This window comes from Gadus morhua, chromosome 3 (genome assembly GCF_902167405.1).
Source record: "Gadus morhua chromosome 3, gadMor3.0, whole genome shotgun sequence".
NCBI classification, from domain to species: Eukaryota; Metazoa; Chordata; class Actinopteri; order Gadiformes; family Gadidae; genus Gadus; species Gadus morhua.
The window spans coordinates 12,919,153-12,928,701 of record NC_044050.1 but is presented as its reverse complement, the minus strand read 5'-3'; the positions used below and the strand labels follow the sequence as shown (position 1 = coordinate 12,928,701).

General features: G+C 46.1%; 1 protein-coding gene across 1 annotated transcript in view; it reads right to left on the bottom strand.

Moving 5' to 3' along the window:
- Nucleotides 1–5,325, bottom strand: part of pik3r5 (phosphoinositide-3-kinase, regulatory subunit 5) — a 27,131-nt gene extending 21,806 nt beyond the window's left edge. The window contains exon 1 of the mRNA XM_030350967.1: nt 5,036–5,325. The gene's annotated coding sequence lies outside the window, so the exon portion shown is untranslated. The remainder of the gene's footprint in view (nt 1–5,035) is intronic.
- Between the last annotated feature and the right edge of the window lie 4,224 nt (nt 5,326–9,549).

The window sequence follows — 9,549 nt, the reverse complement described above, 5'->3', positions numbered from 1 at the left end:
AATTTTAAAAGACAGGTGAAGACTGGGGACGCATATTTCTATAGGGTTGCGTTTCTCGGTGAAACGCAGGGGCACAGTGCCATCGGACCAATTAAACGGGGAGACTGTATATTCAGTCAGAACACACTGCAAAGCATAGCAGTGTATTTGTTCCGTCGTTGCAGCAAGTGTGTCAAAGTAATCGTAATGCTGTCACAGTATGTATCACAAGTAAGGTTTGTTAGTCCGAATATCAATGTCAGTTTGACACCAGACAAAATAAAAATGGTCGAGACTCTCGACATACATATCCACAAACCTAGCAGGTAGTAGCCCATGTTTGTGTAATGTATGAATGTGGTTTATAATATAAAAGGTAGAATATATCAGTTGGACGGTTTAGAAGACGTGTTTAAATTATTGACTGGTTTTGTCATGTACTGATCCCCTGGAACATGCAGGACAGACTCTGAATCAAAGGAGCTTGTGGGCATTCCTCACTCTAATCCAGCTCTAATTCTTAAGAAATGAGGACACATAATCTTGATGACTCCTTTGCACAGCCGTTTATTAAAATGGGGATTGCAAGTTGTCCTGCAAAAATGGCAGCAGCAGAATCAGCGAGGAAAAAGGAATCGAAACCGACTGAGTGGAGCTAAATGAGCACCGCAGACAGCAGATAGTTCTGTCTTTGCACATAATTGGTGCAATTTTTTACCAGTTTGCAGGCCATGTTTGTATCATCCTGTACACGGGCTGCCAAGACTACAGGAGTTGACACCAAAGAAGGACTTCCAAAGTCTTGTAACTTAATACAATAGGTTGACATGATTAGGGAAGAACTTAATCATGACGACCTGTGGGATCACCCAGCTCACCAGAGAACAGAGGAACTCTGGACAGATCCCACCCATAGATTCCACCTGTGTAGGGTTCCCATGCTGTCCATGTCTGCTCTCTTTCTCCCATTCTGCGTGGCCTCTGTCTCTCTCTCTTTCTTTCTCTCTTATTTCCAGCTGATCCCATTGCCAACTGCTTCCAAACAGGAAGCTGGCTTCCCTGAGGAAACAGGTGCCTTCCTATTGTTGATCTGTGATCACCATACAATACACACCCCCTACAAACACACGCACCAGCTGTGTGTGTGTGTGTGTGTGTGTGTGTGAGTGTGCGTGCCTGTGTGTGTGCGTCCGTGCCTGTGTGTGTGTGCCTGTGCCTGTGTCTGGATGTGTCTGTCCCAGAGGGATTTATTTAAATGTGATATTCCCATCCAGTCTCTAAGTACTTCTCTCTCCCCCCTGCCCCCCCCCCCCCCCCCCCAGCCCCCCTTCAGTGACCGACTGGATGTGGCTCTTATGACTTTAGGAAATAACAGCCTTTTTCTCCAGGGTTCCCACGGCAACAGAGTGCCTCCCCCCTTAATGTACACCCGGCGTCTCGATGGGGAACATCACTCAGGCCCAACAGGTCATCCCCGGTCATGCGCTGTGGAAGATGGACTCCAAGAACCACATGTCCATTCTGAGCCCCTTAACGCCGATACGCCCGGCCTGAGTGCCGCTCTTCAGCGGTCCCTCCAGGTGCACTCACATTGTACACACTGGTCTGAAGAAGCCTCAACCTGTCTCAAAAAGCGGACCAGGCAGCCCCAGGGTGCAGCCCACGAGAATAACAGTCCTGATACCTCCCTCCCTCTGTTTTCACAGCTATGGACGTGATAATAACGCCAGCCAACACTTCTTCAGAAAGGTGGTAAGACGCTGGTTGAGGCGTAGTTGAGGTCGGCATGCGATGTTAGCGATGAGAAGGATCGACAGCTCGAGCCTTGTGGCCCTTTTCACGGAAGAGTCATTGTGGGGCAAACCCTGGCGTCGATTCTTTTATGTAGCAGGTGGCGGCTAGTAGACAGATGTTATGTTATGTTATGTTACTATAGTCCACAGGCCGGGCCCAGGGTCGTCCCAGGGCCCTTCATCAGGGCTATGAGCGACAGCTGGGTTTGTCCCACCATGAATCACCTAAGGCTCTTTTTAAAACCTTTAAAGTTCTAGCATGTCACACAATTGATACTCAAATGTAGGTATTTGAGTATAGAAAGTATAGAATAAGTGCTGAATTTATTTATAACCTAAATTGTTTAACCTATGAAAACGTAAATTAATAACCTCATATGCACCTTTTGTTTGGGGTTGTTTGGTTTTACAATGTTAATGGACTGCATTGTGAACCAGGTGTGCCTTGAATATGTGTGTGTGTGTGTGTGTGTGTGTGTGTGTGTGTGTGTGTGTGTGTGTGTGTGTGTGTGTGTGTGTGTGTGTGTGTGTGTGTGTGTGTGTGTGTGTGTGTGTGTGTTTCTGCATCTGGTGAAGGGGTGCATGCATACAAGTGGAAGTGTTTCAGCTCCTACTGGCTGTGGTAGAGATGAAAAGTAGGATTATATGATGGCAGTAAACAGGAAACAGTTTCGAGGATCACATGTTGAGGGTGTGACTGTCTGTGTGTGTGTGTGTGTGTGTGTGTGTGTGTGTGTGTGTGTGTGTGTGTGTGTGTGTGTGTGTGTGTGTGTGCGCGTGTGTGTGTGTGTGTGTGTGTGTGTGTGTGTGTGTGTGTGTATGTGTATCAGTTTCCTTCTTCTTAAAGAGAGAAAAAAAGTAATAGCTGATTATTTAAAGTGATGGCCCATTTAAATTTCAATGGTTAATTCAATGCAACCTTTGTGATCAGATGCCTCTACTCCTGGCACTGGAATGCAAACTCTCTTGCCAGATATGCGATCTTATCTCTTGTTTCCTCTCATTATTTAAAATACTTCCCTGCGAAATGCTGTTGACTACAAACACTTTTTTGCTTAAATTGTCATGTACTTTTATTGTCTGCAAGCAGCAAAGTAAATTTGCTGCTTGCGGTCGATACAAATATCTATTAACATAGCAGATGAACACCACACGTTTTCTTTGGGGCTGGAACAAATATAGCAACATTATATTCCATTGTGGTTTATATAAAAAATAAAAAAAATGATCCAATGTTAACTGAGAAGCATGCTGTTCAGGGCATGGTTTATTTTATTAACAGCCAGTTTAATTAGCGAGGACTGTTTAATTGTGCACACTTCTGGCCCCTAAGGGCCTTTGCTGATAGGCTCGTTGGCACGACATCGAAGAGCTGTCAGTCGCACCTACTTCTTCGGGACAGGTTGGACTTGACTGCATATATATAGCGCTTTCTGTAACCAGAGGCCACCCTAAGCGCTTTACAATATTGCCTGATATTGACCCATGCATGCACACATTCACAGCTGCGCCAGCCATGTAAGGTGTCAGCCAGCTCATTGGGAAAAGTTAAGGTTAGTTGTCTTGCTCCTCGACACCTCGACACTCTGGGAGGGGCTGGGGATCGAACTAGCAACCTTGCGGTTACCAGCCAACCAGCTCTACCTCCTGAGCTACATGCCGTTTTATAGTGAAATCTATTCTAAACCTTATTTACTTATGAAATAAAAAGGAAGAGTTTATGCTATGGTATTCCAGCAACATTTTGTCACTCGCATACATACAAATAAAAGCAAAACACGTGTAGCAAAAAAGATACAAAGTGGAGCTTCAATATTACGAAGAAAAAGGCTAAATGTAATACTTCTCTTTTTTCCCTCTACACCCACCCACCCACACCCACACACACACCCACACACACACCCACACACACACAATCACACACACACACACACACACACACACACACACACACACACACACACACACACACACACACACACACACACACACACACACACACACACACACACACACGGGTCAATGAACACCTGATGAATGTGTAACGATATAAATTGTTGAAATTAGTGATACAGCCAGTTGTGTAATAGGATGTTCTTTAACGCATTTGGTGACACTTCATGAAAGTTGAGTTGTGACTAATACCTTGCTTCCTCGAAATGGCAAGATTATGCCATTTTCCATTGTACGTATCAATGTTTCATGCTCACAGAACTAAGGAAAATGGAAATGTACCATCAACCTTAAGCGTCCATTTACTCTAAGTAATAATGCTTTTTGTGATTGTGGCACAACGTGTGTACAAGTAATAACAATCATCCACCATATAAAACATTTATCAATGCCGTGAACTCTGGATTTACTTGGAAATGTATCCTCTTCATCGTAGAACAACCACAGTCACTCCTTGCGGTTTTTTATCTATTGCGTCATTAACATTCACTACGACATCATCCTCCATTTGCAATCTGGTTATTTCCTATACTCTTGTATTGCAAGTGAATTACGGTAAGTATAGATAGAGGGGACTGAGGGACAGGTAGTGGTTGGAGCAGGTTTAAGGGTGCACACAGGTAGGCGTGGGCACGGGCACAGGTAGGAATTGCCCGGCCAAAGCCCACAAACACCGTAATCAATGTATCCATCATCATCATCATCATCATCACGTTTTCATTTCCGCTAATAGCATCTTATAACAGAACATCTTATTTATGTCTATAAAACGACCAAATATGCATTTTACAGACAGTGTTGATGCACACTAAAAGCAGAAGTTGGCACATCCGTGCTGAGGGGGCTGAAATCGTTCTGACAGCTCCCCCAGCACAGTTTACCATCCATGTGTCCCCCTGCCCACCATCCACTCAGACAGCGCAATAACCCCCCTGTCAACACTTGTGGCACAGTCCATTGTTTCAACTGTTAGAATGAGTTACGGATGGGACACTGGACATGTTGGTTGTTTTACTATATTGTCAACTCCTTGCTACTATGGAGGCGATGCCCCAGAACTGTGAACCTGTCACTCACAATGCACTCCTTGAACCAATCAATAATCTGTCAGTCAGTCAGAGCAGAGGCAGCTGATCCTCCATTTACACACACACACACACACACACACACACACACACACACACACACACACACACACACACACACACACACACACACACACACACACACACACACACACACACACACAGAAACAGACACAGACACACACAGACATACAGAAACCATACTAATGTGTTTGTTCCGCTTACCTGCAGTCTATTGGTTGGTTCCCATGCACTCTGAGCTCTAGTCAGACAGATTTTTGGATCCCAAGGCAGTGACGGCTCCAGCTGACTGCCGCTGCGTCTTAGTTCCTCGCCGTGTGTGAGCGAGTGCAGTGACACCACATCCTGGGCCTGGCCTATAGCGCTACGGAACAGGGACAGCCTCACTGGGGCTCATTTACATGTGATGCCTTCAGTGCCTTCCACACACACACACACACACGCACAGACACGCATAAACACACACACACACACACACACACACACACACACACACACACACACACACACACACACACACACACACACACACACACACGCGCGCCTGTATACTATAGCTCGCATACAAAGGGCAAACAGGAAGTGAGTGAAATAGGTGCATGTGTGCACAATAAGGAAGGCTGTGGGCGTGAGTTTGAGTATGTGCGTGTGTGTGCGTGCATGCGGGCGTTGAAGGGATGTTGGCCCCTAGAAGGAAGTCATATGTCTGCCTTGTTTGTTTTTTATTCTTTTTCAGGTGTGCTGCATTGTTTTACGATGTTATTAGGACTTGTGAAACAAGGCTCTGGGGTTGCTATAATCGATCAATCGTTCTAAAACGGTACAAGGACATCAATGACATCTTCTGTACAGAATTTACAGACCAACCCACAAGCAACTTATTTTCAGAATTTCTATAAAAAAAATTAAAAAAAATACCTGCAAGGACAAATGTGTTAATTAGCATCAAATAGTACTGTGATGACTCTAAACTCAGTAGATAACACACTACATCTTATGTATATAAAATAACAGTTTATATTAAGGACTAAATAACAGCACATTTCATTTATATAAAAAATCGTACTACGATGTATTAAAAAATATATACACGTTTTATTTTATAATTGCTCATACTCTCATGACAAATTAAAAAGCTGTGCTCACATGCACCATCAGTCTAAGTGTTGTAATGGTCATTTTGCATGTTGTTGTTCATGAGACAGTACTCCTGCAGTAGAACAAAAATCCTAGATTTATATGCTGGCCCTGGTTACCACTTGCGTGTGTAGGCCTTGGTTACAACATACGTGTGTAGACTGGGGTTACAACATGCGTGTGTAGACTGGGGTTACAACATGCGTGTGTAGACTGGGGTTACAACATGCATGGGTAGACTGAGGTAACAACATGCGTGGGTAGGCTGGGGTTACAACATGCGTGTGTAGGCCGTGTCAACAACATGCACCCCCAGGCCTCATATTCGATTATGGTTTCAGGGAAGTCATATCTAGGATAATGAGTTCCTCTGAATGTGTCATGAAGACGATTTACCTGAAATTTGCATCAGACATGAATTCCCCTTTGGTTGAATGCTGAAAATGTGGAACTAGTTATCTTCGGCTAAATGATCTACATGCAAAATGTATTGCGGTAAACAAAGCAGTGTTTTCGTACCTGCACGCAATACATATCAAAATATAAAACATTAAATGTCCCATGGCATGCTAGTGGGCATTAGTGGGCCCCTAACACAGTATTTGAAGACGTTCCCAGAATTACAGCCACTACGAGCCAGTTGCACATTGAGTTTTCCCAACATGGACCGTTTTGGTGTGTGTAGCTTTTTTTTAATGCAAATGGGGAGGAGAGAGGCGGGCCAAGGAGGAGGGTGGGGGTGTGGCCCTGAGCAGCTTGCGGCCACGGTACCATGCGCTCTGTTTACAGTGGATGCATCGCAATCGCGAGGCGCACACAGCCTTTGGCCGTGTTCTGTAAATATTCTAGAACACTCCAGGTGCTCCGGCGGGAGTCCTGGAGCTCTATATCTCTATCATATTATATTATAAATAGATATCTATATCATATAATATACCGTACATTATCACGCCCAAAAGCTGTGTGCGCCTCCAAACGATATTATGAATCTCAATCGTCTGCATCGGGTTCTCCGACGTCTCTGGTTCTTTCACTTCCATATCAATCTGAAGCAGACTGAACTGCGACATGGAGGAGAAAGGGATTGTTGCCCGTGATTGTCTCCCGCCGGAGCCCCACTGTCGAGGCACCACCGCCTCGGAAGCGGGCAGCATGCCTCGCGGCGGCGGGCAGCGGTGCTCCGGCGGGAGACAATCGCGGGCAACAATCCCTTTCTCCTTCATGTCGTGGTTCATGTACTTCAGGGAGGCAAAGCCAAAGTTCCTTTCCCCCAATTCCTTCTCAATCATGGCTGAGATAACCCCCACCTCGAGTCTCGTTTTGGAAATACCAGAGATGACGTGTTATGCGCCATAACACCAACAGCAAAACGGTTATCCAAATAACGAAGACAACACTTGTGTCACAGTGGGCCCTATTTTAACGGTTTGAGAAGCGCCAAGCGCCTGTAGCTTTGTGGGCTGTTCTATGGCGATGTTGCTATTTTACCTCTTGCATCCGTCGCAAATCTAAAAAGGGTTGGTCTGAAGTAGCTTACCCGTAGGTGTGGTTTGGGCATAACGTGCAATAAACCCGCCTCGTGCCCACTACCTCCGTCCGTTGACTGATCCCCATTGACTTTGAATGGGGACGGACGCGCAATGCATTGTGGATCCGTCCGTTCCGTTGGAGCCTTCGGCTCCGTCAAAGAGTTGAACAACTTTCAACTTTTTCGGCAGCGACGGATCCGTCATCCACTGACTGGCTGACTGATGGGGGAGCAGGGCCGTAGCACCAAATCCTGGGCCCCTATACTATAGGTACTGTTGGGCCCCCCTGCGCCAGGTTGTTGACGGGGGGGGGGGGGGGGGGAGCAATTGTTGACGGGGGGGAGAGGTAAAAAAAAAAAAAGGTAAAATAAAAAAAAAAAATTTTTTTTTTTTTGGTCATGGGCCCCCCCTCTGCCTTGGGCCCCCCAACAACTGTCCCCTTTGTCCCCGCAGTCCGACGGCCCTGTGGGGGAGTAGTCTTTGCAGATGCATCCGTCAGCCAATCAAATCGCTTTGCCGGGTTCTTCCCGCTTCTTTCTGCTTGTTGCGATGCAAGACGCCCCGCTTTCCCGCTTTCCAGTATCGTCAGAGCCCGAGTCGCGTCACAGGGCTTAAATTTGCATACGCGATCTGATTGGATGACGGATCCGTCGCTGCCGAAAAAGTTGTAATTTTTTCAACTTTCTGACGGAGCCATTAACAAACAACGTTTCTTATCAGTATTGTATGCATTATCGTTATCGACTTGTGTTCCTAATATGCATGTGTCCCCCCATTAATATACATTACCATGGACTGTATTATGCGTTACGGGTTCAGTTTGCGTGTGTTTAAACAGATTGACGCACACACGCGCACCCGCATTCATTAATTATTTTACACATACACACACGCTCGAACACCCGCATTAATATATTCTTTTTAACACTCACTCGCGGTAAAACAATGTTTTCTCACGATCAAATATTCAATCCTAAAAGTTATGGGCTTGTACACGATGTCTTTTAACAGTGTGGACAGAGAGACCTTGTGGAAACTAATGGCACTATGGCATCCCAGAGAAGATTATTTCCCTGGTTTAAAACACCTACCAGGGAATGTCTTGCAAGGTCCTACACGCAGGCCAACTGTCAGACAGTTTTGAGGTCAAGACCGGAGTTCGGCAGGGATGTCTACTGTCTCCTTTCCTGTTTCTTCTAGTCATTGACTGGATTATGAAGACCATCACAACAGGAAGCAAGACCGGCATACAGTGGACCCCCTGGAAACAACTTGAAGACCTCGACTTCGCTGATGACCTGGCTAGTCTGTCCCATAATCACAAGGAGATGCAAGACAAGACTACAAAACTGGCAACAACATCCCTTGGAACAGGCCTCAGAATAAACAAGGAGAAGACTAAACTGATGAGGATTAACACCCCTACCACCAACCCTGTCAATATAGATGACAGACCCATTCAGGAAGTTGACTCCTTCACCTACCTTGGCAGCCCCATAGACCATCAGGGGGGCACAGACAGCGACGTCTTGGCCAGGGTAGGCAAAGCCAGAGTAGCTTTCATTATCCTGAAGAACATCTGGGCCTCCAAAGAAATAGCAACATCAACTAAAGTGCGCATCTTCAACACTAATGTCAAAAGCATCCTTCTCTATGGTTAGGAGATGTGGAGAATGACGAAGGAGACGTTACAGAAGATCCAGACCTTTATAAACACCTCCTGTCTGAGACGCATCTTTAGAATCAGGTGGCCAGACAAAATCAACAACAAAGAGATGCGGGAGAGAGGAAGCCAGGAGCCAGTAGCAGAACAGATCCTGAGAAGAAAATGGGGATGGATAGGCCACACACTGAGAAAACCCGCAGATAGCATCACACGGCAGGCCCTGACCTGGAACCCCCAGGGGAAGCGGAAGAAAGGACGCCCCAGGAACACCTGGAGACGGGACACGGAGGCTTGGATCAAGCTGGGGGGGGGGGGCGGAGAAGAGAGCCCAGAGCCGTGCTGAGTGGAGACTCGTCGTCGATGGCCTATGCTCCAGGCCGGAGCAA